Source organism: Athene noctua, chromosome 9 (genome assembly GCF_965140245.1).
Source record: "Athene noctua chromosome 9, bAthNoc1.hap1.1, whole genome shotgun sequence".
Classification (NCBI taxonomy): Eukaryota; Metazoa; Chordata; class Aves; order Strigiformes; family Strigidae; genus Athene; species Athene noctua.
The window spans coordinates 24,275,118-24,302,841 of NC_134045.1; the positions used below are offsets into that span (position 1 = coordinate 24,275,118).

Genomic DNA, 27,724 nt, shown 5'->3' on the forward strand with positions numbered 1-27,724 from the left:
AGCGCTGCCCGCGGTGCGCAGCGCCCTGCGCTGCTTGCGCTGCGCTGCGCGGGACTGCGCGCCGGCCCCCGCTCCTCTCCCTGCCAAAACGCGCGGCCCGCGCGAATTTGTTGCATTTCCTCGATTGATTGTTTAGTTAGAGATTTTGCCAACTTCCTGATGGTTCATTTTCTGATTCTGAAAAAAAAAAAAAAAAAAAAAAAAAAAAAAAGAACCGCATTTCCTTTTTGACTTAAGAGGGAGAGAGAGAGAGAAGCGGAGGCTGGGGGCTGGTGGACTCATCGAGCTGTATGTACTGGACTTTTTCTCTTCCCTCTCCCCTTCCCGAAACCCTCCTCCTCCTCTTCCTCTTCCTCCCCTTCCTCGCTCCGAGTTTCTGCTTCGAAAAATCCCGCCGGGCTCCTGGGACAGCGCTGGGCAGGGGGAAGCGGCACCGCTGCTCCGAGAGCAGCTGCTCCGCCAGCTCCGCTGGCCCAGGTTGGAGGCTTTGGATTTGCTTCCTTTGCCTTAAATTGCTTTAAATGATTTTTTTTTTCCCCCCTTTTTTCCTGTATTTTATTTCCCATTTCGAGTTCTATCCTTGCAGTTCTTGTGGCTACAACAAGGGATCCAACTGCAGAAAGAAAAGTAAACACGGAAATCTGTTCCACTCGCTTTTATTTGCTTCGGGGTTTCTGTTGTTGGGCTTGACTGAGTTTATTTTACTATTATTTCAATTTTTTTTCCTTTTTTCTGAAAGCAGCAAAGCTACCCTTTGCACTATTTTTTTTTTTTTTCCCCAGCTCTACTGGCTCTAAGTGTCGCCTCTAATCCTGATGGTTTTAAAACTGTGTCTTTCTTAAAGTTGATTTTTATCCCTAAACTTCCCATACTAGAATATTCTTGGAATAGGTGGTGGAACGGGTGCAAATCTTGCTGTAAGCATAGCACACTTCATAGAAAATGACTGTCTTTCCCCCCCCTACCCCCCCTTTCTAAACTATTTTTGTGTGGCCTGATGTTTGTCATTCAAATTAGCACCGATTTCAGACCTGCCTGCAGCAGGTCAGGGGCTGAAGAAGCGCAGGGCCCTATCCCAGACCTCGTGAAGTCAGCGGGAGCTTTGGGTCAGCCCCTACAGAAATAAATAAGAAGGCAAATCCTGGGTACAGTGTAAAGGAAAACACGCACGAGCCAGAGAGAATGGTGCTTTGTTCAACTGCGACGGGAGAAAGGGGAGAGGAAAAACCCAAACTGCTTTCTGACAGCCTTATGTCCAAGGGTATATAACTAGGGTGGAAATCTTAAATCATCTTCAAATTAGGGCCTGGTTTGGGAGTCAGTCCTAGAAGTTGGTCAGACACGATTTGTTGCACTAGTGAAAAGGCAAAGTAATTCGCCCCTGTGTTTATATATGTGTGCATAGATAACCACGCATCCACTGATCAGCAGCGATGCCTGCCTGCCCACGGGTACAGAAAAACATTCCTGGGAAGGTGCGCACACGCACGCAGATGTTTGTGACGCTGCAGAAAAGCAGCTGCAACCTGCACAATGCGGTTTAAGGCAAAGGCATCTTTCTTCTGTCGTCTCCGCACCCCGGCCTCGGTTTCTCCACGGGCATCTCTCTGCAAAGGGCCACGTGCGAGCCGCCGTGGACCTGTGTGTCGGGATGCATGAGGGGTGGGAGCGATGGGGAAGGCGAAAGCGTGTCACCACCACGCGTCAGAGAGCAGCGGTTTAGTGCAGCCCGGTGTATTTGCCCATCGCTTCCAGAGCGGGTCACAGCTCCAAGTATTCTGCCTTAACAGGAATATGGGGGGTTTCTATGAAGATAATAAATCGAAGCTTCTAAATCATCAGCCGTGCTCCTCATATAAAACCACAACTCGTGCTTTAGGGGCCGCGTGCATCTGCCCGTGAGACAGGGATGGGTTGAGACAACGCTACTCACTTCAAATGTTGACATCCAGCAAGGCAAGCAAAATATTTGCCCAGCCTTTGCTACAGGATTTTGTTATTCTTCCATTGAAACGATTGCTTTGTAAAGCTTTTTTTTTAAAAAAAAAAATTTTTTTTTTAGCTGTTAAAGCTAAGCAGAGATTGCTATCAGGGAAAACGCCTGCTCGGGCCGTGCTAGGTGCGGGCTCTCCATTAGATGGCATTGCTCGGTTGGCAGTGCGAGAGGGAAAAGGGGCTTCGTGCTCTGGTCACCTTCTACCGCGACATCTATTTCCATCGCCATTGAAAGCGCATTTATCTTTTCAGCACTTGTTCTACACTTCTAGTACAATTTGCTTTATCAACACCCAGTTTAATAATTTTATCGGCGAGGTTTCTCTATCAAGAATGAAAATCAATACCCACTTGCCCTAAACGCTGCACGTTGCGTCTGCTTTTTATGCAATTAGAGGCGTTATAAAAATAGTTACCGTACAACACTTAAAAACCATAACAGTCCAACTTAATGTATAACAGATTATACACAACCCTTTCCTGTTTTCCAAAGGGAACTCAGCCCTTATCTCGCGGGGTAGCCACATGCATTGGCAAATGAATTTTACACACTTACAAATTGTGGGTGTGTTGTACGCCGGGCAAAACCATGATGGCAATAAGAAAAAAAAAAAAAACAACAAAACACGCTTTAAAAATGTATAGAGCACAACTGGTTTTGATCTGAGAGATTATAGATGCAATTCTAAAAAAAAAAAAAAAATCTAAAAAAAATAATAAAAATCAATCAACAAAAATATTTTTTCTACCCACAGTAACATTCTGTCCGTGGGAGTTCTGCTTTTACATCTCATGCCAGATATATATATATTTTTTTAAATGTGGAAAAATCCTTTAATTGTTAAAAATAATCTATTTTGTCTGCAAAGACAGAGATCATTTTAATCATAAAATAATTAGCCTAATTTAATTTACACTGGTGAAATCGCATTAACTAAATTAGAGCCAGTCCCTTATTTACAATGAGGTTAGTGAGAGCAGAATCAATCTCAAACTGTTTGCTATTGTTTGTTTTGGTTTGGTTTTTTTTTCCCCTGACTTCTTGCTGTCATTTAATTGAAAGGGCAGACTTCACATTTATACTCATTTGGGAAAAATGCTCTAAAGAATTAAATCTGTGTTTTAATCTCAAGCTACTGTGTTTAAAGAAGGAGCTTCCCTGAATGGCTTTAAAACATCCTGATTCACGAAGGCTGAACTGTATATTTTGTCAAAGTTATGACTGGTAAGCTGTATTGGAAATGTTAGCCTGGTTTTTAATTAATTAATTTATTTATTTATTTATATATCATATATATATGATGAAATATCTACACATACTAATGGATAAACTGATTTTAAAACATTTGTTTTATCTAGAAAAAAAGGATTTTTATTTTAGTCTATGACATATTCTCTTTTTTTTTTTTCCCCAGTTTTGTCTTCTTTACTGTACTTTTCTTTCCCTGGACTAGCTATCTGAAAAAATATTAAAAATCTCATTTGTTGGATTTCTTTTAATAACTCACAGTGCTTTCCTGTGCTCTCATGGGAGGGAATACTCTGGTTATTTTGACAACTGAAGTTTTCAAAACCTTTTTTTTTAAAAGCACATAATGACATTTCTATTTGTATATGTGAGTCGATGACAATTAATAAAAAATTTTCATTCTAATACCTTAGATTTCTAGACTCCAGCAATAATAAATTGAACGTTCATATCCCAGATACATTTTAAAATGTAAGTTTTAAATATTTTCCCTATAACATCTGCAAGACCCCCATTAATAACATCTATATCAATATATCAGAAGAAAAGTGGCTTTAATTCTCGGGAGCCCAGTGGGAACATCCTAATCCAGTTCTGCACCAATTAAGCATGTTGTTGACTGAAATTTTGTTTGTTTAAAGGTCATTTTTGCCCCTTGCAGTGTTGGGGTGGGACCATAAAGTTACATGGCTCATTCCATCAGTTTGTGTTGCGTTATCTAAAGTTGTAGAAATGCAAAACAGTTTTTTTTTTTTTTTTCCCCTTGTAGCGGTTTGCAGCTAAAAGCAGAAGGGCTGAAGCCAGGGAAGGGAGCGACAGTCAGCTAAAACAAAACAAACAGCCAGAGCAAAGTGTGATTTCCAAAAGGAGAATTTAGAGTCATAGCGGGGGTTAATTCAGCAGTGACAACCTTATTAGCATCTTCTGCATGTTACATTCCCATTTCAAGGTTTCTTTCATTATTTTTCCTTTTTATTAAGGCACATTTACTGGGAGGTTTTGTGTTGGTTTTTGTTTGGGGTTTGTTTGTTTGGTTTTTTTTCGGTTGTTTTTTTGTTTGGTTTTTTTTTCCCTGAATTAACCTCTGTCAGTCATCTCCAATGTTCTAGCAAACTGAAATTTTTACCCTGTGCTCGGTGCAGTAATCATGATTTCATCATCCTGAGCTGAAACAAAGCAGGACTTCATTTTGGGGGCAGAGGGATATGATAATCAGGGAGAAATCAGAGACTAGATCTTAAACTAGGAGAAATTGGTGAATTTCCATGAAAAATCAATGAGGAGCTGGAGTGATTTTTTTTTTTTCTTTTTTTCCCCCCCGGGTGGAAGAAAACTGATATCAAAGTCAACAACCTCAGAGCTTACCCCAGTCTGTGGAAATTTCAACATACGTTACCTGCTTTTGACCTTTAGCAGGGCAGCAGAATAAGCGGCACACAAATGCTGGGGGAACGGCACCCAAACACAGTTTCTCTTTCATACCAAAAAAAAAAAAAAAAAAAATCAGATGGAAGAAATGTAAATATCTTTTTCTATGACAGCTCGCAACTAGAATCACCCCCTCTTAAAAAATGGTCAACGTGGTGATAGTATTTAAAGCATTTTCATGGCTTTTTCTAGCACGATAAGGCCCCAGGTTTGATTGCAGCTGAAACTCCTGGGAAATTCAACAGAACAAACAAACAAACAAACAAAAAAGGGGATGTGTAAAGCTCTCAGGGGTCAGGTTACCCCACTTGCCTATTCATCACTGAGGGCTGTCTCCTCTAGTAATTTTTAACTACGTTTTAGGGTACTTGCACGCTGTAGTTGTTTGGTTAGACTCCTCTTCACGAGAGAATCAAATATGCACAGCATTTAGGGGAGTAAAAGATCGTGGGATGAGGCCTGAGAGATTCAAATTGTGGTCTTGGGCAATGATGCAAGTCTAAATAAATGCTTAAAAACTCCAGGAAAGTTCTGCACAGCCATTCTAGTTAAAATAAAATAGTAATAATCATAATAATATATTTTAAAAAATAAAAATAGAAGGGCCAAACTCTGCTGTAAACAACCGTAATGAAAATTACATTGTGGTAATGACTATACAAGCCAGTTTTTAATAACATGAAGAAGGAAACTCTATTCTTGCCTTAACAGCATGTCAGTAGAAATAGATGCCCTTGCAAAATCCTATAGAAATACATATGGCTCTGCCTTTATTCAGGGTCTTGGTGGATTAGGCTTTAGGGTGGCTGCCTTTCCCATCGCTACTGGCCTCTTTGATGCATTTTCTTGCCTTTTTCATGGTTCTGTTGAAAAGAGATCGAAACCACAGGCTGGCCGTGATGCTCACTGAATGTGCTCGCATCCACCCTCTCGCCAGCCTCAGGAGGTGTTTCGGTCCGGACACGTCCGAAGCAGAAATCCTGTCACAGGCAAATCTCTGGGCTCGAATATGGGGTAGGGGGGTGGTGAAGTATTAGCTGATGAATGAAAGCAAGGAAAGTATTTTTGCCTGTGATTTAAAAAAATAATAATAATAAAATATTGGTTTTAAAAGAACATATTATATTTATTCAGTTTTGAGTTTGGCTGAGGTTTGTTAAAAAAATAGTGCTGTAATTTTTTAAGAAACATTTTCTGTTTGGATAGATTAACTGTACACGCAGGCACTTTAGCTTTTGATTCCTTTCAGTAATATAGTAATATTCGTTGCTGGCATCAAAAGCTGCTCTTAATATAAACAGTTTGGGAAATCTTCTGTGCCAGGGAGATAAAATCTCTTTGAAACACGGGGTGGTGATGAGCAACTGTCAGAGAACGTGATTCCCCCCTCTGCCCTTGGGTCCCAGAGCCGAAGAGGTATCGCCTGCAAAAGTGCATCTTCTCCAAAGCTCCGCTACAAAAAAATGTGTTTGAGAATGATCTTATTACTAAGCCAGTTGATTGCAATTACCAGTGCTGTGTGGGTTCAGGACAAAAATAATACAGGTGTCACGGCGATGTGGGGTTGTCCCTCTCTCCCTGTACTTTTCACATCTGGGCCGGCATCCTATGGCACTCAGCAGGGCTCTGGTGTATCCTTCCCAACCCACCTTGCCTCCTCAGATCCCCTCAGGCTCTCAGTGAACTTTTTTGCTTCCCATGAAGTGTGGGAAAAGCCCGACTGAAGCAGCAGCGCTGGGGAGCCGGCAGAAGGGATGATCTTCTGTATCCCTCTGCACGTGCCCTCAAAGCACCTTGTTGCGCCCCTTGCCTTTAATCGCTGCGCTCGCAGGTTATTCGCAATAATTCCTCTGATGGTCCGGGAAGCTTTCTTATAGCCAATAGTTGCCTTCTGTCATTTTATATCTGTTAAATCAGGGCAAGATTCATCTGAGTTAAATCTTCATAGCTGACTGCAAATCCCCATTTACCTAAGCTGAGGCTGCGACCCCGAACACCCGTGCTGCTGCTAACCCTCAAACCAGTCTGCAGAAATTAAAAGAAAAAGAGGAAAAAGAGCAAAATACTGAAAGAAACACATGTTTTTCTCTGTTCTCTGTGTCAGTGGGTCGTTGCAGAAGTGGCCACCCTGGGAGCTACCTGGGTCCCGCTGGTTGGTGCCACCCGCACGGATCCAGCCCGCAGAGCAATTCCCAGCCCCAGCACGCTTGGACATACCGGGCTGTTACGGCTCAGCTTTTGCTTCTAATTGTTTCTGCCTCGTTATTCTCTTTGAAAATCCTGCAGCATTTCTGAGCAGTTCACTTCAGTCTTTGTTAAAAGTTCCATTTTGGGGGGGGGTTCCATTTTTGCAGTGTTTTGACTTCAGTGCGTACATGGATGCGCTGCCAACACACCCGTGAACGCACCCAAAGCCTGAGTGTTCAATTAAGCAGCTCACTGCTCTTTTGACATTTTCATTTCATCTCTCTTTTTTTTTTTTTTTTTTTTCTTTTTTCAAGGGAATTAGTGGTAACTTTATCTCTCATCAAATTCCAGGATTTTGTGTAATTCAATTATACCTATCTAGGTTCTTTTCTTCTTTAGTTGGCTTTACTGAAGCGACACATTAAGATTGTATTTCTGTTTCTGAGAAAATTCAAATCACCCTAAAAATATCTGCATTTCTGCTTGTGCATGCCCAATAATATCTCTTACTCTTCTTCAAAACCAGAATGTGCTGATCTGTTGTTGGCTACACATTATTATTAAACCATTTTAATGATGTTCTCTCTGCAGACATTGGTAATTTGTTACAGCAGCAGCGGTGATGATAATAGGAAAAAATATTAGGAAGCACCACCTCTTTGCATTAGCCTTCCTTGCCATGCTCCCTGCCAGCTTGCATCCCCTTCTCATCTCTGAGATAGAAATAACCTTGGGACTGGGAGAAATGTGTGTTTCTCATAAGAACGTGGGACAGGAAGGCCTTTTCTTTAAATTGAAAGCAGTTGGCTTCTGCAAGAGTCTTGAGGCAGAAGCTCTGCTGCTTGCTGGTGGTGTATGTCGGCCCTTCCACCTGCCCACAAGCACAATTCGCCGGGGTTAACATCAATCCCAAAGCCCTTATTTTTTAACACTGGTCTAATCTGAGACCTGCTGCAAAGCAGTGTGCTCCCCTGCGGGCTCTGGCTGGTGTGGGACCAGGCTGGGCTTTCCTGGGGGCTGGAGAGAGCTGCCTCTGGCCATGGGCCAGGTTGTGGGGACATTCCCCCCAGCAAGCACCCAACCTGGGCAGCTGGTCTCTGCTGGGAAACTGGACCAAGGTTTGCCCAAGGCGACTCCCTAGGAACTACCTTAGGCTCTTTTAGGTGGTGTGTCCAGCCTGCTTCTGCCAACAACTCTCCCCCATCAGGACAGCCACAATGCAGCATCCCTCCGTTGCAGCTCTGCCTACACATGGGCTGGCGATGCCTGGAAGGACGGACCATTTTGGCTACTCCTTCTTGGAGGGGATTTTCACTGCTTTTCCTTCTGAGGCATATTTTGTCAACCAGCTATTGAACAGACATTCTTTTGCCTTGCACAACTTTTTCTTTCCTAGGTTGATGGTTGATCTATTCCCCCCCAAGGGAGTAACAGGGGGCATCCCCCGTTCTTTGTACTCCAGCAGCCCTCTGCATCCCTGTGTGATGAAGTAGTCCGACAACGTTGCTGGCAGCTGTTATCTTGGCGTTTAAGGGTGATGCAAAACCTGGGAGCCCCGTGAAAACTGGTGCTGTTGAATTTACACAGCTTCACTCAAAAGTTATCAAAGCCAAGGCTGGGTGTCAGTGCACAGGGCTGGGCATGCCGGGACCTCATGCGCTGCGCAGGTGGATTGGTATGTGGAAAGGTCACACCTACCAACTTCTTAGGCCTCTGGTGAGAAAGATAAAGCCATCTGGTCACCATTTGACAGCTTAAATTGTAATTACACCATTTGGCCTATGAATTGCTGTGAGCCACTGTTTGAAGCTGCCGTGATTCAGCTATTCCAGCGCCGAGATAGGGATCGGGTCATTCCCCAGAAGCTGAGTTACTGGAATTCATCTTGCTTCATCTCCTTGGCCTGTTTTTTACCTTCCAAAATTTATCTCTGCGGATCCTTCGTTATGATTGTGAACTTGGCAGCGGTTGTTTAGCATAAATAATCACAGTTGCCGATAACCAGTTACACCTGCTGGCTTATTACCCGGAACAGGAGGAGAAGACGGGCATCTCCAGCAAAATTCCACCGCGGCAATATGGAAGTGTTTAAAGGAAGACCTGCACCACTCAGGGTAGCAGAGATCTGAACCTTTAAATTACAGCCATTCCCGGCCTGACGATAAGTAAATAAACAATTCACAGCTGCATGGGCTAAACACAGAAACACATCTATCTCTTCCAGGCGTGATTGCTGAACAAGTAATTAAGTGCGAAATGTGAGCCCTCAATGTCAGTGTGAGATGATAAAGGTCTCCAGTTGTAAATTAACTGAACTCCAGCGAGCCCTCGATATTAACCCTTCAGGAGCCCTTGGGTGGCAATGGGTGCGTTAGCATGACTCCAGTGCGATTTGCATGCAATTATTCCTGACATTTGCCCCTGGGAATATGGAGCTGTTATTTTAGCAAATTAAAAAAACAAGTGAGGGAGTTGCTTTTTCTCTTCTCTACGAGCTAGCACAGGGCACCCCGTAAGATGGGAGATGTAGTGGCAGTTCATGGCTCTGCCATGCTCGTCCATCACATTCCCCTGTGGCAATCTTCCTCCTGGCCATCGCAGAGGTGTCACAAAACCAAAATACATTAAAGACTGTGAGCTGCTCAAGCACTGAGATAAAGAGGAGGGCTAACTCAGATGGGCAGATATCCATCAATGCCTCAAAATGGGTACACCACAACTCAACCCCAGAATAAGGATCCATAAACCGAAATATCCCCACTTGTTGAGTAATCCATTAAACAGGTTGTGGGGGTTTTTCTGGTTTTTGTTTGGTTTGGTTTTGTTTTCCTTTTTTTTTGTTGTTTTTTTTTTTTGTTTTTTGTTTCCCCATGAATGAACTAGTTGAAAGGGAGTTTACCTGTGATTTCAGTTTGCACAGTATTTGATGGTTTATCTTAAGGGCTCAGCTCCTGCCATCATATGACTATAGTCAGTGTTCTTTTTCAGATGTGTATCTCTAATTCCTTTAGCTCGTAATGAAAACTTTGACACTGTGCATCAGGTGCCCAGTTTTCAATCCAAGGGAGTGGAAACTACAAGACAAATAAAACTAATTCAAAGTAAGGTTTGTTCTTGGTTTGGTTTCTAAACTTATCATTTTTAAGCCATACAATTTGAGGCCTAAATATCAACTTTGAAACTTCTGGGGCTGGCTGTACGGAATGCAGTTTTGGTCATTAAGCTTAGAGGACCTGTTTGATGCTGGGGCTGGATTTCACTCAAAGTCCTGGCTGTGAAGCAATGTGCTGCTGGGGGGACAGATCTGTAGATCTGGACCTTGGAGTCCCCAGACCCCAAAAGCCCATGGGCCATATGGGGCACTGCACATCTCTGCTGGCTCCTTGCTAACTGGCAAATGCATGAAGTGAGCCCAGTTTTGCTCCCCCCACCAACCAGTTTACACTGGGGATTAGCAGAGCCTCGTCGCCGCCTCTGGCCTCAACACTTTTGGTTTGGGCAAGCTGAGTCCAGCCACATTGTAACGTAGGAGAAGAAGGGGACCAAAGGGAAATTTATGGCCACGTTTGGCAAGGTGAAGTTGAATTCCCGGTAAGATGTCTAGAAATAGTATTTGAACTATGACTCAACCCTGGGCCAAAATGGTGACTTTTCAGGTGGAGCCAGCATTACTCTTTCTTTCACATCATAGCAAGCGGAGGAGGAAGGAGGACACGGGCAGGAGAGAGCAGGTAGCCCCGCCTCAGCCTCCAAATGCAGACAAAGGAGCTCAAAAGCATGACTGCAGTTCTGCTGTGGTCCATTTTGGGCTTCAGACAACTTAGGACCAAGGTAAGAAGTCAGCAAATGCAATGTAACCGAGCTAAATAGGCTGGGTTCATGCAAAAGGTAATCTTTTATCTACTGGGCTTAGCACAAAAATGACCCACTGGCATTCAGCATGATACATCCCAAGCTAAACAGATAAATCAAGAGGTTATGTTGTTGCACACACGAGTCTGTTATGAGTATTTTAACTCTTGGACAAAGCTTGCTGACCTTGGCTTTTGTGCTTCAAGTATTTAATTCTTTTATCTAAGATTCCCTTGTGTCACTATCATCTTTCCTAACAGTCTCCACAGGTGAGTAATAAGCAGTAGAAGATGTTAAAATGAGGCCCTGGTGCAGCTGCTGTAGGTAAAGACAGGGCAAATAATTGAAACGCTTTTTTAAGAGAGTTTAGTGAGTTCATGATGGGAATTATTTGACGTAGTGTCTGCCATAGAAGGAGATATATCCGGTAATTCAAGAGGTTCTGCTTTCCTATGGCCGTGGAAGACAAAGAAATAAGCAGCTCAGATGTGTCTTGCTGAGTGTCTCGGTACCCTAGGGATACACTGAGCCCATACCTACACAGGCAGGGCATCTTCCTAAAATCTTTCTCATTAAATGGGTCTATTTTCTCTGCCTTAGCCTCACTCACATGCCACCCTTTCATTAAGCCACTATGCCTGGGCATCGTTTTTCAGCCTCAGCCCAGGAATCACATGCAGCCTACTCCATAGTAAATTTTTATGGGGACCAAACGCATTCTTGAGTTCACTGGGGAAGGGAGGGAATCAGGAAGTGAGTAACAGCAGGGAGATGGTACTTCAGCTTTTTTTCTTGCTGAAGCATGTGGCTGGTTTGGGACTGGGCTCTTTATTATGTATTTCTTCAGATTTTACTCACGGGCTCTTTTTCTTTTCCTGTTCCGAAGCCAGCTGCTTAAATTTCACAGCTTTACTTGAAGCCACAGCAAGAGCTGGGCTCAGAATGCTGCAGCGGGAGTCTGTATCGCAGTTCAGAAAATCAGACACCAAATCCCTGGTGCATCTCAGCAGCTGGGCACGCTCCAGCCCAGCCAGGCTGTTGCCAGGGAAGCGGGGTGCCCCCGCCGAGCCAGCTTCTGGCAGCACATCACCAGGGGTGCAAACGGCAGATGAGGACATCAGATAACCAAGCTAGGGATCTCCTGATTAACCAGGAGACCCTTGTCTTTCCCGTGTCCCAAAGTGTCTATATAAAAAAACCTTCTCCATTTGACACGACTGTTTTTTTCAAAGCCAAAGTCATGTAGAAGCACGGATCATCCATTTTAGGTCCTACTTCCAGTGAGGGGCCCTGGGAACTGGGCAGGGAGACAGCAAACTTTCAAAAACCAAGCTGTGAAGGAACGAGAACACTCCTAAAATGTCCCTTCTAAAAGGGAGCCTCCCTTTTGGGTTTAAAATGCTATCTTTGTTACCGCCCTCTGTAACCTCTCTAGCAAAGAGCTGAATGTTATTCGAAAAGAGCTGAGTATGGGTGGGAAGACAAGAAAACAAAAGGAAATGGAAGTGCTGGAAATTGATTTTCCATTTGAATCTATTCTTTTTTTTTTTTTTTCTCTCCTTATTTTTTAATAAGACATTTTATGAAGTTTATTGCACTGCTTTCTATTTTCTTTTAGGGTGTGTTATCTTTTGTGACTTAGTTTAGACTAAAATAAACCTCGGTTACTAATTAAGGATAGAAATGGAAATCCAAAGATTTGCTTCTCATCAATGCCAAGCGGCAAATCCTTTAATGCTCTGGGATTTTGCTCTATAGCTCTAAATTTCCCATTGGTATTTAGTAATCTGCTGATTGCATTTACTTTAATTCTTTGGTCTTCAGAGTTTTCATGTTAAGGCACTCACTTACAGTAGCTCTGCGTGTTAAGGGCAATGAGTTAAAAGCTATAGGGTTTTTTTATTAAATTCCAGCTTTGTTTTTTCTACTGAGTTCCCAACTACTGTGTTATATCATACTAATAAGAGTTGTACTCTGGCTGGACAAATGACAACGTATTGCGGTGTCCTATGGGAGCTATGACATCATTTCCAATTTGCTTATCTGAACTCCTTCAAACTAGAAGGGTGAGTGGTGAGGAACTGAGTTGTGGTTTCACTTGAACCCACCTCTTCTTGCTCCGACGTTATGGGAACGGTGTCACTGTGTAGCTTACACCCACTGGCTACTCCCTGGAGGCCTCAGATGCACCTATCTCCATCACCTCTAGTGCTTAGTGACCAATAGGCTCCTCTTCCCATTCCCAAAGGCTAAGGAGTAGCAGTGGAGTCGGAGGGGACACTAATGCCTGTCCCTCAAGGTTTCCTGCAGGCTTAGAGGCACCAAGGAAATCCTCCAGGTAGAGTCTCACAACCTTCTTGACACTGAGATCGACAAGAATAAAAGTTGGTTAAATGATTTGGAGCAGTTTTAGATACCTTTGGCCGTGTTCAGACTGCATTAGTTCAAGAAGAATTTTCTTTTCTTTTTTTTTTTTTTTTTTTCCCCATTTATTTTCCTTGTTTCAGCTTAGACTGAAAAATTTTCATGGGAGATGAAGAAAGGCCTCCTGGTGGAGCAGGTCTACACATTTGCTGTGGGCACTTCTTTGCTTATGGAAAGAGGACTGGAGGCAGGAATTTTAGAATAGGAGAGGGACTGTGCCATTTTCCATTTTATTCTTATCCTTCTGAGTAAATAGTTTACATACGGAGAATCGTAGATAAATACTTACTAAATCAACAAGTGTTTTTCTAATTTGACCCAAACTTTTAACATTTTCTGAAACCATGTCCATCTCTGCCCCAGAAAAGATAATCTAGACTTTCATCTAATAATCTAGATATAGATAATCAAGTCTTTAATAAATATGTATCACTCAGCCAGCTGAAATATTTTATTTTCCCTAGTTAAGCATCCAGCCATTCTGTCCACTCTTCATTTTGCAATGAGCACTTTCAAAGTGAGAGGGCAGTGCCATTTTTTTACAATGGCATTTTGTCATTTATCTACTTATTGCACTTAATCCAGAGAATCATTCATGCACTAAAACTTGTATTTGCACTTTGTCACTTCTAACAGGAGTACATGTTTAACGGATCCCTGCTCAACCCGGCATCTCACGTAAGCATCTCCCCTCTAACCCCAGCCAGGATGCACTGATGTTCTTTTAAGCTTTGGCTGCCAGAATCTGGGTGGTTTCACTATTTCTAGCAATTTTGGTAAATTAAATTAGAAGAGATCTAAAGCTGTGTTTTCTGAGTCATTTGGGAAAACACAATCACTTCATTAGTGTAGGCAGCTGCCTGTAAAACCAGTACCATAATGTCCTGGGTACCTAAACCAGCTGACATGACAGTACCAGTGAGCGAGGACCAAAGGCTCCAGCTCCCTGCAATGGGATAACATAACTGCATGAGGAAGATCTGTTTACATCACCGACATAACCTGGCTCTTTAAAAATAGCAAGGTCAGGGGGGCAATAAAGCTGTCAGCATGGCAATCACAGCGGTGGTTGTGTTCCACCAGCCGGAGGGCTGTGGGGATGCTCACCAGGCTGGGGACCAGGAGGGTGGGAATTGAGAACGAGGATGGCCACGTTTGGGTAAACAAACCTGTGGCAATATCAGCGTGCTATTGTCTGCTGAACAGCTCTATTTGTGCCAATGATATTTCCAGGTTAATTCCTCCTAGGGCCATAAAAATCTTCACTTTATTCTTTTTGCTGTTGTTTTTTTTTTTTTTTTTTTTTTTTCTTGATGCAATGATAGATGGAGTCCCCATAACACCTCACGGCGCCATGAACGAAATCCCCAAGCCCTGAGCCAGGTGTGGAGCAACTGGTCATCAAGCAGGCTTCCACCCGGTCCTAGGTTTGGCTCGTGTGTCTCTATTTTCTGGTCACTGGGATGCTTCGCTGTTTGTTCACTGCGTAAATGAGCATCTGACTGTGGGAATATTTCACACTGAAGTCCAGGCCAAGAATGGAAAACTATCAAATCTGCTCAGCTAACAGCCTTATGAGGTACTCAGGCCAGGTGGGACCACAGGCCAATATTTTTATTGTGTTAAGAGTATACGTTCTCAAAAAAGGAAGGTGTTGTGTAAGGTTCGCATCCTGTTGGTGCATCGGATACGTTTCAGCTATTGCTGTTTTCCTTTGGATAGCATTTCCCTTGGCTGAGCCTCATGTTTAGCTGTCCTTGGACAATAAGCCATAGTGATACGATTGATTTAGGGGTGACTTGTGGACACGAGTGTTTTGGGTCAGACTGTGCAGTATTGATACTGATTGTAAATGTGCAAAACAGTGTCCAGAAGTAAAACATTTCTTAATATAGCCAAAGTGAATCAGACTTGTGCCCCTGATACCACATAGCATGGCTTTCTCTGTTAAACCAGGCAAGACATCAAGTCTTCACCAAATTTGGGAGAAATTTTGGACTTTTAAGACATATTTCAGCTTGAGATGCTGAGAAAATATCAGGGGTTGAATTCAAAGGATGAGAAAGACCAAAAAGAGGCATGATCCTCATGTAAGCAAAATCTGGTTGCAGTTAGTGCAGCTGCCATTGCCTTGCACAGCTTTTCCCTTCCTTTAGGGATGGCTCAACATTGCTCAAGGCAGTTATAATCTAAAATTCCTGACAATTACACCCATCTTCTCCCACCCTGTCCAAAATAAAACGGATGAAATAAATCCATTTGAAAAAAGAAGCTTCAAATCCAAAATTCCATCGCTGTTAAAGAGGGTTAGAGATGGGATGTCATTCTGAGCAGTTGGATGGGATAAAATTGTGGTTGACCAGAAAATTTCATTGCAACTCAAACAAAACTTTTGTATTTTTTTGACGTACCTTTGTTACTTCGCATAATATTTTCGTGTGCCATCACATTCACTGATTTTGATGGGAGCCATAAACAGAAATTTTGTCAGACAAGGCTATTTCCATGGACTATTTTTGTTCGGTACTGGGGAAGCAGGGGGTGTGGGAAGAGGAAAGAAAACCTGTTCTTGAAGGATTTCCAGCTCAGAAAGAAATCAGAATAAAACATTTGTGAGTGCTTTTCTAAATGGAATAGTTCATCTGTAGCTTGCCTGTCACCAGGTCTTAATTACCTGTTCCTGTTACAGTTAATTACATTGATTCTCCATAGGTGAGGCGCGCTTCTAAGGCAGTGAAGGAATTTAAACAGAATGATTTTTTAGTTTTGATTCTATTTACAGACTGTGGTATGTCAATTTGAAGAAAAGCCAGAATCTGAAACGCCAGTGTTTTCTTCATGCTATAATTGGAATCTTTCAAGACAAGATTCCAATGTTTGAAGGTGTTCACTGCAAGGTTTTGGTCCTTTCCCATCAAGTTTTCAGTGCTGATGTATGAAGCATTAAACTCGATGTTGTCGCCGCCTTCTTCCATTGAACTCAACAGGGATTTTATTCTTTGATTTCAGGCAGAGCACAATCAGGCCAATGCTAAACACTTTTGGCTGTCCAAAAGCCACTGCGGTCCAGATAACCTGCTCTGGATCTGCAGGTTATGCTTTGCAGGTATAACTGGCCTTTCTTGAGTCTTCAGTAAACTGCACTCTTGTCTGAAAACAGGGATTTCTCTCAGTTGAACAAAGCGGCAATGGTGACCTGAAACACTACTGTTGTGTTGTGCTTCTTGGGAGCAACCCTGCTTGGGAAGGAAGTTGAATGCTGTTAATTTTTATGACAATTAAAAAAAAAGTCTTTTCATGAAAGGACGGGTTTGGCCTACAACTCCTTTGCCTCAGGGACCGGGTGTGAAGTAGCTCATCATCCATGGGTTTGCCATGCTATCTCTAAGGGCGTGAGAAGAATTGTGTTTGTACCTCTGCCAAGCTGTTCCCTGCTGGTCTTTAAGAAACCAAGTTGCTAAAAGCTCTTTCTTGCAGAGTGTTGCAAGGACTGTCTTGAATTTGGCTTCAGGAAAAGGTTTAATTCATTTTTTTTTATCTGGGTTGCTTCACACTATTAAAAAAAAAAACCAACAAACAAGAACTATATGCATGTATTGCATGGGACAGAGGACTTATATCGCCTACAGTGATGGTGATGGGGTGGCAATTACTGTGTGCTAGAACAAAAAGTCAGCATTATTTTAAATCCATTATTTCATCCTATGCAACAGTAAGATCTTCTGGACAACGGATTTTGAAAAAGTTGAAATGTTTGCTTTACAAAACAGACATAAAATTTCTCCTTCAAGGTGCTAAATTTGTGCTGAGCTGGTCCAAAACACGACTGCATCTGGCTATGTCTCGTGTCTGCTACTAAAAAAATGTCCTAAATTCCAGACAACCTCTGGGGCTTTGAAATAAAACTCATTAATCCTGCATTTGAATTTAATATTTGAAATTTTATCCTAATCTTTTTTTCTTCCACATGAATTAACTTTAGAAAACTTGGAAAGGAACACAAGGGTGGGTTTTTTTTCTTGGGGTGTTTTTTTTTTTTTTTTTTTAGAGGGAGGGAGAGAGAGAGAGAACATTCTTAACAAAGGGTATAAAATTAAACTAGATTTGACCTCTGCCTTTAGCAGATTTTCCACCTGGTCTGTGCAGGAAATCAACTTCTATATAGCAGCTCTTTCATAAGGAATAACATACATGAGTCTGTAAGTGACAGTTTTTCTTGGGTGGACAACAATGTTAGTTACTTTTTATGATTAATTGATAAATGTTTTGATATGGTGCCTGGGCTCCGAGTCAAAAATCACTCTAGTTAGATGATCCAACACTTGGGAAGCTGAGCCAATTACAGCTCAGGCACAGTGAAAACAATTCTAAAATATTTGAGACTAAAAATGTGCATAGTTGTTAAGGAATCTTACACGTGGGTGTATGGTGGTATCCTGAATTACAACTACTTGGTGGGCCAATTTCTTGAGGAATGCAGGGAAGTGCAGGGATTCGAGACTCTTGCATCTATATTTCAAAAGACTTGGGAAAACAGAAGAACCACATGGACTCTTGTGGCCGGGCACGTGCTGAGGAAAACCAGACCGTGGGCCAAAATGTACTTTTAGTCCCTCGGGTTACACAAATCCCTTTGCTTTTTTGGGAAGGCTTTAGGTTTTGAGTCTCCTTCCTTGACTCCAAACCTTCTCTTCTGAGGTTGCTCTTTTCTTTTTCAGGCTCCAGAACTTACTTTCTACACCAGGCTTCCTACCTTGCCCTCAGATTTGCACCCTGACTCTAAGCCTTAATGTTTTTTTTAGACGATTCACAAGAAGTGAAGGACCTCATCATATCTGTGGCTATAGATCAGGTTACCACTACCATCAGGGTAGCCTGGACTCCGAGGCTGCAGCCCTGGAGTGCAAACCTACATTAGACACAGCTGCTTCTTGTAATGGAGGTCCTCTAGAAGAATAACCCACCTTGCAATTAAAGGTTACTTTCTTGGATTATTGGGGGAAAGAAAAAACACTTTCTATTTTTCTTTCCACAAGTAAGTGGATACAGGGGTATATTTTTGAGTAGGATTTTGGGGTCATCAATTCAAAGACCCTCTGGAAAATTCTTTATTGCAGGTTGCTAATGATTTTGTGTGTGACACGCTGCCAGCTGTTCTCAACAAAGTCAGTGGAAATAGAATATCTGTCTCCTTGCTGGTTCCCCAGCCTTCAATACCTCAAATGTTACATGGAGGTTTTTGAGGGATACATGCCTGGGTTTCAGTGCCACCACAGATCTGGGAACTGGGAGGCAAACTATGAACTTCAGAAATCTTGGCGGCTATTAGCTGCTCATCATAGACCTCTGCGTTTTTTCAAGAAAAGATCTGATCCTAACCCCAAGCATCTCATTGCCTTCAATGGATTTTTATTCCAAGATCAAGACTAGACATCACTTCAGAAAAAATAATGTCTAATGGATACAGCTACTCCTAAAGGCTATTTTACATCACTGAAGGGCTTAGGTCCGGACATCTATTGAAGATGTTCGAGAATACTTAGATCTAGGCATTACCTCATCTTCTCATGAGCCTGGGCTCTTGATATACTGCTGTGTCAATAGAAGGAGGTGAGGAGAGCTGAAGAGTATCTTTTCAAATAAAGGGCAACTTTCCAACCCTTGTTTTACAGCAAAAACCCATAGAGGATGTTTCTTCCACTCTGTTTTGTGGTTAAAAATGCAACTTTTCCAGTAATTGTCTTATTTCAGGTACCATCTGAATGCCGTGATATTCCCTTCCCACCCTCCTTCCATCCCTGACACTCTGGTTTGGATCCTGGCTGCTGGATCTAAACGCACTCCTGCTTTCACTTTATTTAACACCAGAGGATTTCATCATTGCTGATACGAAAGGAAAATTTCTAACAGCATACTGTAAGCTTTACTGCTCGTGACTTCTTAATCATGAAGATTTTATTTCATGTTAAGCTAGCAACTGAACTCTTCTAATAAACAGAGTAAAATCTAATTAGGCTACTGGAGGGGAATAGAAGAATTTATACTCCTCCAGACACACAGACATTAGGAATTCTTCCTCAAACATACACACAGGCTTCCTGGCAGCCGTCTCATTCCGAGTGGCTAATGATCATACTAATTTGCACTTAACTGATACTGTTAGGAATTCCTCATAGATGGAAAATATACTTCTTCCATGAGATCATACAGGGTAGCATGGCCTCGTAGAGAAAAAGAAATCCCCATTTCTAATCCCATGGTTCACACTACTTGCTGTGTGGTCTCTCTTTCTCTCTCAGTTTCTCCATGCGCAGTCGTAGTTATCTGGCTCATTCATGGGATTGTGATGATTACTCAGTCATTTGGTTGTAATGTGTTTCAAAAGCAGAAGGCACAATTAAAATGCTGAAGCACTGTGATTAGAGACTCAACAGCACCTCCAAAATATGTGTGTAAGAGATTGACATCAAAGATGAATTTGGCTGTTTTCTTGCCTTCATTGGGCTCATAATTATTTCAAGTGTTGTTGGTGAGAGAACTCAGAGAGCAGCAAAGCTGTGCCCCATCCAGCCTTGGGGGAAGCCAACCCCTAGGCAAGGGGGCAACATCTTCCATAAAACCAGAGGCCATATAACCAGACCACACCAAACATGTCAGGGGTGTCTCCATGCACACAATGTTTCCTGGCCTACAGACCGGTGGTCCATCCAAAGAGGTGATGTCATCTCAAGTTTTTACCCCTTGCAACCAAAAGCAACTCATCCAGCCAGTAGGTTCAAGCTTGGGGTCTCCACTAATTTGGACTGGGATTGATGCATCTTGCAAGGGGCTGAGAATCCTCCAGCAAATTTCCTCACAATTTCCTGCGAAGGGCAGCCCAGATGTCCCAGAGCAGCCCCAGCTGTCCAGAGAGCCTTGACATTGAGAACCATGAGATATATGACCAGAATTGGCTGTACAAGTGTGGACACCGTGGAGGCGACAGGTAATCCCAAGGCATGCAACCCTCACTGGGAATCAGTGCTCGAGGTTCTTCCCTGAGCCTGTCTATTTTCCAGTAGCCTTTCTTCAGCTGGAGAGTTTTCATCTTCTCCAAGACCGCTTAGCTCTTCCTGTGTTGCTTGTCAGGATTGTTCCTATAAAACCATTAGTCATTTCTTGGGTTTGAATGAAGTGCAGGGAGAGAATATAAGAGTAAACATTAAAATAAGACTGGAATAAAAGTTTGGGTTTGTTTATAAGTAAATAAGACCTGACCCAGACCCTGGCAACCTCAGGAGACATCTTTCTATCAACGGCCATGAGGCAGGGTGCCAACCAGCTCTGGCTCCTGGAGACAAAACTGGTTCAGGAAGAATTCTGGTTCTGCTCAGCATAGGTTTGTTCAGGGAAGGGTGTAGCCCCAGGAATGGGAGGAGAAGACCTGCCTTCTCCTATTTATTTTTTTTTTTTTTTTTTTTTTTTTTAATTATCACAAAAAAACCCAACAATGCTGCAGTGGGCTGAAGCCGATGTATCTTTTTATAATACAATGAGTTTTTGTGAAATGGAATCGCTGGCCTGAAACTTGGAGGCATTGCTCAGTTTTAACTTATACTTTATTCAGGCAAAACTCCAGTTGATGTGAGAGAGCACTGGGTCATATTAGGATTTGGCCCAGAAGGGCGGAGGAGAGCCAAGCTCAGAATGTCACATAAACATATTAGCTAGAGACTTGGCTTTCTCTGAGATCCCAGGGATGGAATAGAGCCGTGATCTAGTCTTCTACGAGGCATATAAGGAGGTTAAATTTGTCCTGCATAGAGCATTAAGAGAACAGAATCCAAACATCTGCACAAGCATCTGTATCATCTCTTCCTCCTCCTGGCGATGTCTGGAATACAGTCCTTTTTTGTGTGACAGGTAGAAACCGAGCTGAAAACTACTTAACCTGTTTCGTGTGAGTGAAAAAAAAAATAAAATCAAACCATGAGTTGTTCATGCTGAAGTCGAAAGCATGTTCTTTCTGGTGATGAGGTATGAAGAGGGCATATTGTTCATTTAAACCACACTCTATAGTTTTTGCAGCGACAAAGTATTTTTGAAAGTTTACAGCTGTAGTAGAAATTCCCTGGAGCCTAACCGTCAGTTTTCTGCCAATCAGAAAGCTGAAGGCACTCCGGTTTGGGCCCCAAAAGTGACATTTTAGTGTTACACGTCTCAAATGTGGAGCGGTTTCGAGAGAGCATCCTGACAGGTTTTGAACTCTGAAGAAATTATTTTCTGGTGCCAAGCTACACAGTCTGGGAAAGGCTGCACGCTGCACGCCACACTCGCTCCCTGTGCCTCTGCCAGAAACTGAAATATATATTAAAAAAAAAAAAAAAAGGTATAAGAAATATGGCCTGGGACTAAGGTCTGCGGATGCATTTCTAGTAGGAGCTCTGTCTAACATTTAACATATTAACTGTTCTCACAGCCATAAGAAATTGGTACAGGAGGAGGTCCATGTACATGTATATCATGTAGTGACACTGTGGAGAAAGGGAGAGGAAGGGCATGAAAGAGAGCACCTCAGCTTGACCAAAAACCATCTACACTATGGAGGAAATGGTAAAACTTGGGCCAATCCACTGTAAGTCTATTAACTTAATAAGTTTAAAAGTGACTTTACAGTGGTTTCTGAAAGGGAGGACATGGGCATCTGAGAAGGTGTAGCTGCTAAGGCACTGATGTGGGACTCATATTTCAGGGAACAAGAATGCATCAGCATGTCATGACTGTCTCCACAAAATGGTCAAAAGGAGGAGACTCAAGGAAGTTTAAAATTGCCTCTTCCAAAAAAAAAAAAAAAAAAAAAAAAGAAGGGTTATGAGACGGAAAAAAAGAAAAGACATTCAGCTTCTTATACTTCATTTATTTAACCACGGTAGGGAAGAGCTGGGAGAGAAATGGGCAACGGTTTAAGACCTTTCATTTTGTAATAAGAATAGATCATCTTTTAACTAAGACCTTGGATGAACAAATTTGCAATAACTAATTTTAGCCCGTTAGACTAGGAGCTGCACTGCTGTAGGCAGATTTATCTCCAGGGGTATCACTAAAATGTGATTGTTTATATCAGCCAAGGTTGGAAAGAGCTTCTCGATGGGGAATAGCTCCGATGTGGTCATCATACCTCTCCTGAAGTGCCCTGCACAGGCCAGGGCAGAGCCAGGGCACCAGGTGAGAGAACCTTTGAGCTCAGTCCCTTCTGATGTCCTTGTATGTGGGTCTCTTAATATTTTGAAACACTCTGTCGTGGATTCAATGACTTTGGCCCAGAACCTTCTGTTTATTGTTAATAAAAGTCAATGGAAGTGTGGAAAAGTACAAACTGTGTACTGAAATCCATGGCAGTAGAGAGAAAAGAAAGGAAACCCACCCTTAGGTACATGCTTTGTCCCTCATGCTGTGTTGGGATCCAGAAGTAGAAACCTTTCCTCAGGACTGGGGCTTAGAAAGTCAAGAATTTTGTCTCTTTATTTTCATTACAGTTAGTTAAATCCTTAGGCTCCTGTTAACACTGAACTCCAAGTTGATTTTTTGTTAAAACGCTGAAACCTAATTTTCATTTAACAATTTTCTGTTTGAGGCCAACATCAAATTAGTGTGCTTTCCACTGGCAGACCCCAGTAATTTGGTAGGCAGGAGGCTCACACATACTTAAGTTATTCAATACATTTTGTTATACTCTGTACAAAAAACCTAGTCAGAGAAGCCTGATTTATGATATTCCTCAGGTTTCCTGTTACTTTAAACCACTAACATCCTATGGCCAAGCCCTTCATAGGCAGCCAGCACATCTGGCCCAGAGTGGTTCTGTCACCTATCGCCAAAATGCCATATTTATAATCGAGTCATAATAGAAAAGAAAGAATTGATTATGATGAAAAAGAAAAAAAAAGCAAAGTTATCGGTGGATATTTGTAAATATGATTGGGTGTTCCTTTCAAAACACCATCTCAGACAAATAAGAGCATGGAGAATACCAAGCAGGCAGATTAGATGTGTGCAAACATCTCTTCTGGCCTAATTATAATTTACTGAAAACTCTGATTTTTCCCATTTCACACATTTTTAATGTCTATTTTGTTTTTCATTTATACTGCCAAAGCGCTCCTGGCTGAAGCCAAAGCTACACAGTCCATCTGAAATCCCACCTGCAGTTCTGCAACTGCTTGTAAATAAGTGAGTCTGCTCCTCGCAAAATGTTTTTTAGCTGGTCTCTGTAGGGATTTAAGGCTTATGCAACCATTATGCCTGTGTTGTATCTGTGTATCCATCTGTCAAATTTGATCAATGAGCCAAAGTCTCCCAAAATATTAACTTCCTACATGTTTCATAAAAATAGTTAGAGGCAGAAATTTGGTTTAATATTCTCCTTAAAGGGAAAGCTGCTGTGGATGTCCATGCTGTAGAAATCATATGCAAAATCCTCGGGGCAAGAAATAAAGCTCACCACACAAATCCTTAATTTTTCCTCATAAAACTACACGCTTAGAAAATAGCTATATAAACAAGAGAGTAGAAAGACCTCCAAGTTTCAGACTGGTGCAGGCTGTGAAGTCAGGCAGCGGTTTGGGGGTGCCGTGAGCACGGGTTTGGGTTGTGTGTGCTCCTAAAGGGCACAGGCAGAGCTGGCAGTATTCCTTCTCTGGGAGATGTGTTTTGCAGTGATTCATTTTTTCTAAGGGGGTCATAAAAGAAACATATAGATGATAACGAACAGATTCTCAGCTTTGTCAAACTCTGGAACACTGCTATGGAAATGCGCGGAGCTGCAGAGGTTCAACATCTTTGAAAATCTGATCACTGAATATTTCTGGTCAGCTTTTTCCAAATCTCTGCCAAACTCTGACGTTCACAAAGTGTTTCTCAAGTGGATTTGGATGATGTAACCAATAACCATGAAAACCTCCTCCACTTTCCAAATTACATCTGGTTGGGATGAATTCCTATACGGATAACACAAAGAAAATGTGAAAGACTGTATTTGTTCTAAACCTTATTATGCAGTTGCATTATGACGTATAAAAGTCCCTAATGGTTACATGGCATAATCTAAAGCAACTGCATGTTCACACACCAGAGATCCAACAGCTTTGCCATTTTGTTCTTAATTATCCCTGGTGGATAAACTAGTTGAAAGACTGAGCCAACTTCTCCAGCCTCAAAACCAAAGGAGCAATGCTGATTTACATCAGCTGCGATCCTTGACTGCAGTTTACAAAATAGTTATCAATTAATTTCCTGCAGAAACATCCTGGAAGTGCAGCCTGACATTTTTTTGACCTCCAATTCAGCAAGCTATCTTCATGCCGAAAATTATTTAAGCACATGTTTGACTGCAAGCAAATGCTGAAACATGTCTTTGAGCTTCAGATACGTGCCTGAGTGTTGTTAAAATGGGATCTCAGGGGAAGCATCCACCTGACTTGTATTTTCACTCAAGAAGATGATCTTTGCACCACCACCAAAGGACTCAGCAGTTCTTAATGATGACAATGCCTCTCGTTGCTTCTCTTGGAAATAATTTTGCGAGTCTCTCTCAGAAGAATTAGATCACAGTCAGTCCCACCTTAACTACATATTTACTAGCTGAACAAACAGGATGAAATTGGACCTGATGGTCATGTCTGCTGGCAGAATTGAGCACTTTCAGTGCCTTAAGACTGGTTCCAAGGGTGCAAGGCATTCAACCAGCCTCTCACATCCCCAGATTTTGCCCTCTGCCAAAATTACAGCCCAGCAAACGTTTTCAATGCTTCCATCACCACTGCTAACAATAACGCGCAAACCAGAAAGACAAACTCATTCACATTTCAAATAGCAATCTCAGCAATATTAATTGCACAATAAGAAAGAATTTGTTCCAAGTATGCAGCCAGCAATTTATTTATGTTCAATTCTGAGTCATAAATCTTTAATTTGACGTTTAAAGCCTATTTTAACAAACAAGACTTTTTTTTTTTTTTTTTTAGTTTGCAGAGTGCCTAATCAGATAGGTTTCTGCGCAATTTTAGTAGCTCTGAGAAATGCAGTCTCTGATGAATATTTCACTGCACTAAACATAAATTTTCCCTACGTAAGCTAAACCTGCATTGTTCCTTTATTACGTGAAAGTGCTAAAACTTTGCTTTCCCCTTTCATTGTTGTTTATACAGACAAACGGAAAATGAAAACAGAGGCTCAAAATTAATTTTGAAGACGGCTGACTTCATGAGCAAGTTTCTGTGCCTTTATTCACATCACTTGTTCCTCCCTGTGTACCAGCCTCGGAACCATGTGGAATAGTTCTTGAAAATGGTGTATTGGATAAAAGGGAGGAGAAATCTGCAGTTAAAACAAGGTACTGAGGGAAAAATGCTTTCTGACTCTGCAGTTATTTGGTGTTGTTTTTTTCTGAGTGACCAAACAAGGTATTTAGGCTGCGATTCCACAGGCAGTCGTATTTCTGCTGAATGTCGATAACTCGTTTACAAGTATATATTTGAGCTGAATTACCTTTTTGTTAGCTTTTAGTGTCCCACAGTTCTTCACCTGTGAAATAGGGTCATTTCTTCTCTCTCATTAGGCTAATACATGTTTAGAAGCAATGAGGTATTCAGATATTGTGTAACGGGTTGCTAGAAAGAATCCAAATACAGTTATTCATTAGTATAACAGGTTTGCACTTGGCTCAGCAGAATGGCAGAGTAGGTGGAGTGAACTACCGCAGGACACATATTACTATAATTTTTATCCAGGATAGCTTGAGCCCATAAATAGTTGGAGAAATAAGTAAGTAAGAAGAAAAATCTAAAATTAAGTGTTGCAGTCTTGGGTACATTTTGAGCCCAAACACACATTTGTATCTATGAGTTTTGAGGTGTGAATAGAGATAAAACACAATTAATGGTGCCATTCATGGAGAAAGGTGGTGAGGGAAGAATTTCATGTTCTCTGTATGTGCCAAAACCAGACACGTATATCTCATCGATAAATGTAGAACGAACGTTTAAATACAAATATGGGTGTTGCACGCTCGTATTAAAAAGTTGCCCTTGGTCTTTGTTGGTAGAAGATACGCTCTTAATGGAGAAGAACACAGCCAATGAGGCCACGCTTTCCTGTCTCCAGAGCTACTAAAATAATAATAATTAAAAAAAAACCTGGAAGACAAACACAACCCTACAGACAGACGTGAAGAACAGAACCAGGTCTGGGACCACTTGAAGATATCAGGGTAAGAGGAACTTGACTTAAGGGTCTAAAGAGAGTCTTATCATTTGGGAAGGACTGATAGAGGAGGATTGATGGCATTCATGTGCCTCTTGGTGATGACCTCTCCACAGCCATTGCTTTTCTTTCACAAGGGCTTTGGTAGCCAAGAACAGCAGCAGCTATCATATAGACGATCGTGATTTTACATTTTCCTCTTATTGAAGGATTTAAAAAACTTAAATCAGAGCTAGCCACAGTTCTGGGGTTGTCCATAAAGAAAACATGTATAGATCAGGTACAAGAAAGAAGTGACTCTGGAAGATTTTTACAATTGAATTACTTCCTTCTGCCACTGATTTCCTGCCATTACACCAATGAATCTGCCCTTTCGCGTTTATGAAATCCTTTCAGAAAGCAAGACTGTACACTGACGTTCATTATAATGATTTTAATTATTTTATTGATTTAGAGGATTCTCTTGCTTTGTCTTCATATTTCATATGTACGTAAAAAAGTGTGAAATTAAGGCATGTGCAAGGAATTTTAGGAAATGTTGCATGTATTAAAGATTTCTGACTAGGATATGTACACCAACTGGGGCCATCATGTAGGTGAGCAACTATCAGCATCAGCTTCATCTTTAAATTCTCAGTTTTCCCTGCTTTTCTTACTTTACCATAGATTTTTGTGGTATGAATTTATTTCTTTCCTTTTTTTAATTTTTAATAATACCAATAAAAAAAAGCAGGGAAAAAAAAAATCTTCGTTGGAAATATTTGAAATATTCTCCACTGGAAAAATAATATCCTGTAGTAGATGGATAGTCGTGCAAACACACCGCTGCCTAGCACAACAAAACGAGCCTGGATTCATGGGTATGACTTCGGATGGCATAGTGGGGAAGCAGGAGGAATTTTGAAGGGAATTAATACACCAAGTTTGAACCTCTGGGGATGCCGGTCCAGTTTGGTCTCTGCTTGGGAGGGAAAATAAGTACAGTGGTCTCATTAGTCCTCGTTACAAAAACTGACCCTGTGATTTGGTACCGTTGGCAGCCCTTGGCTAGATAAATCCAGGACTAGAATAACAAGGGTTACTGCAAGCTAGACTTGAGGTGCGTTGGCAGGGAGGGGAAGTTTGCACAAAGCCTGGCTGTACCGAGGCCAGTGTTAACAGTCTCTTTACTTTCATTTGCTCTGAATTCACTCATATATTTGCAATCAAAATGGTTTTAAAGGTTTTTTTTTTTTTTTTTTTAAAAAAAAGAGGGAGTAAAAGAGAAACAGAGAGACAGCTTTTGAATAGTAAAACATATAACAGACCCCATTCCTGACAAGTTTTATTGCTGTTCAGCTAAATCCCTCA

General features: G+C 41.8%; 1 long non-coding RNA gene across 2 annotated transcripts; it reads left to right on the forward strand.

Annotated features, from left to right (window-relative positions):
* The first annotated feature begins 246 nt into the window (after positions 1-246).
* Positions 247-26,694, forward strand: LOC141963730 (uncharacterized). 2 transcript variants are annotated; one of them, XR_012634195.1, is made up of 3 exons: positions 247-288; positions 25,321-25,505; positions 26,217-26,694. It is a non-coding gene; the product is annotated as an uncharacterized LOC141963730 (long non-coding RNA). The 2 variants fall into 2 exon arrangements; XR_012634196.1 differs by lacking the exons at positions 25,321-25,505; positions 26,217-26,694 and adding exons at positions 13,772-13,813; positions 14,461-14,900 and having other exon boundaries at positions 250-288.
* Positions 26,695-27,724: the final 1,030 nt, after the last annotated feature.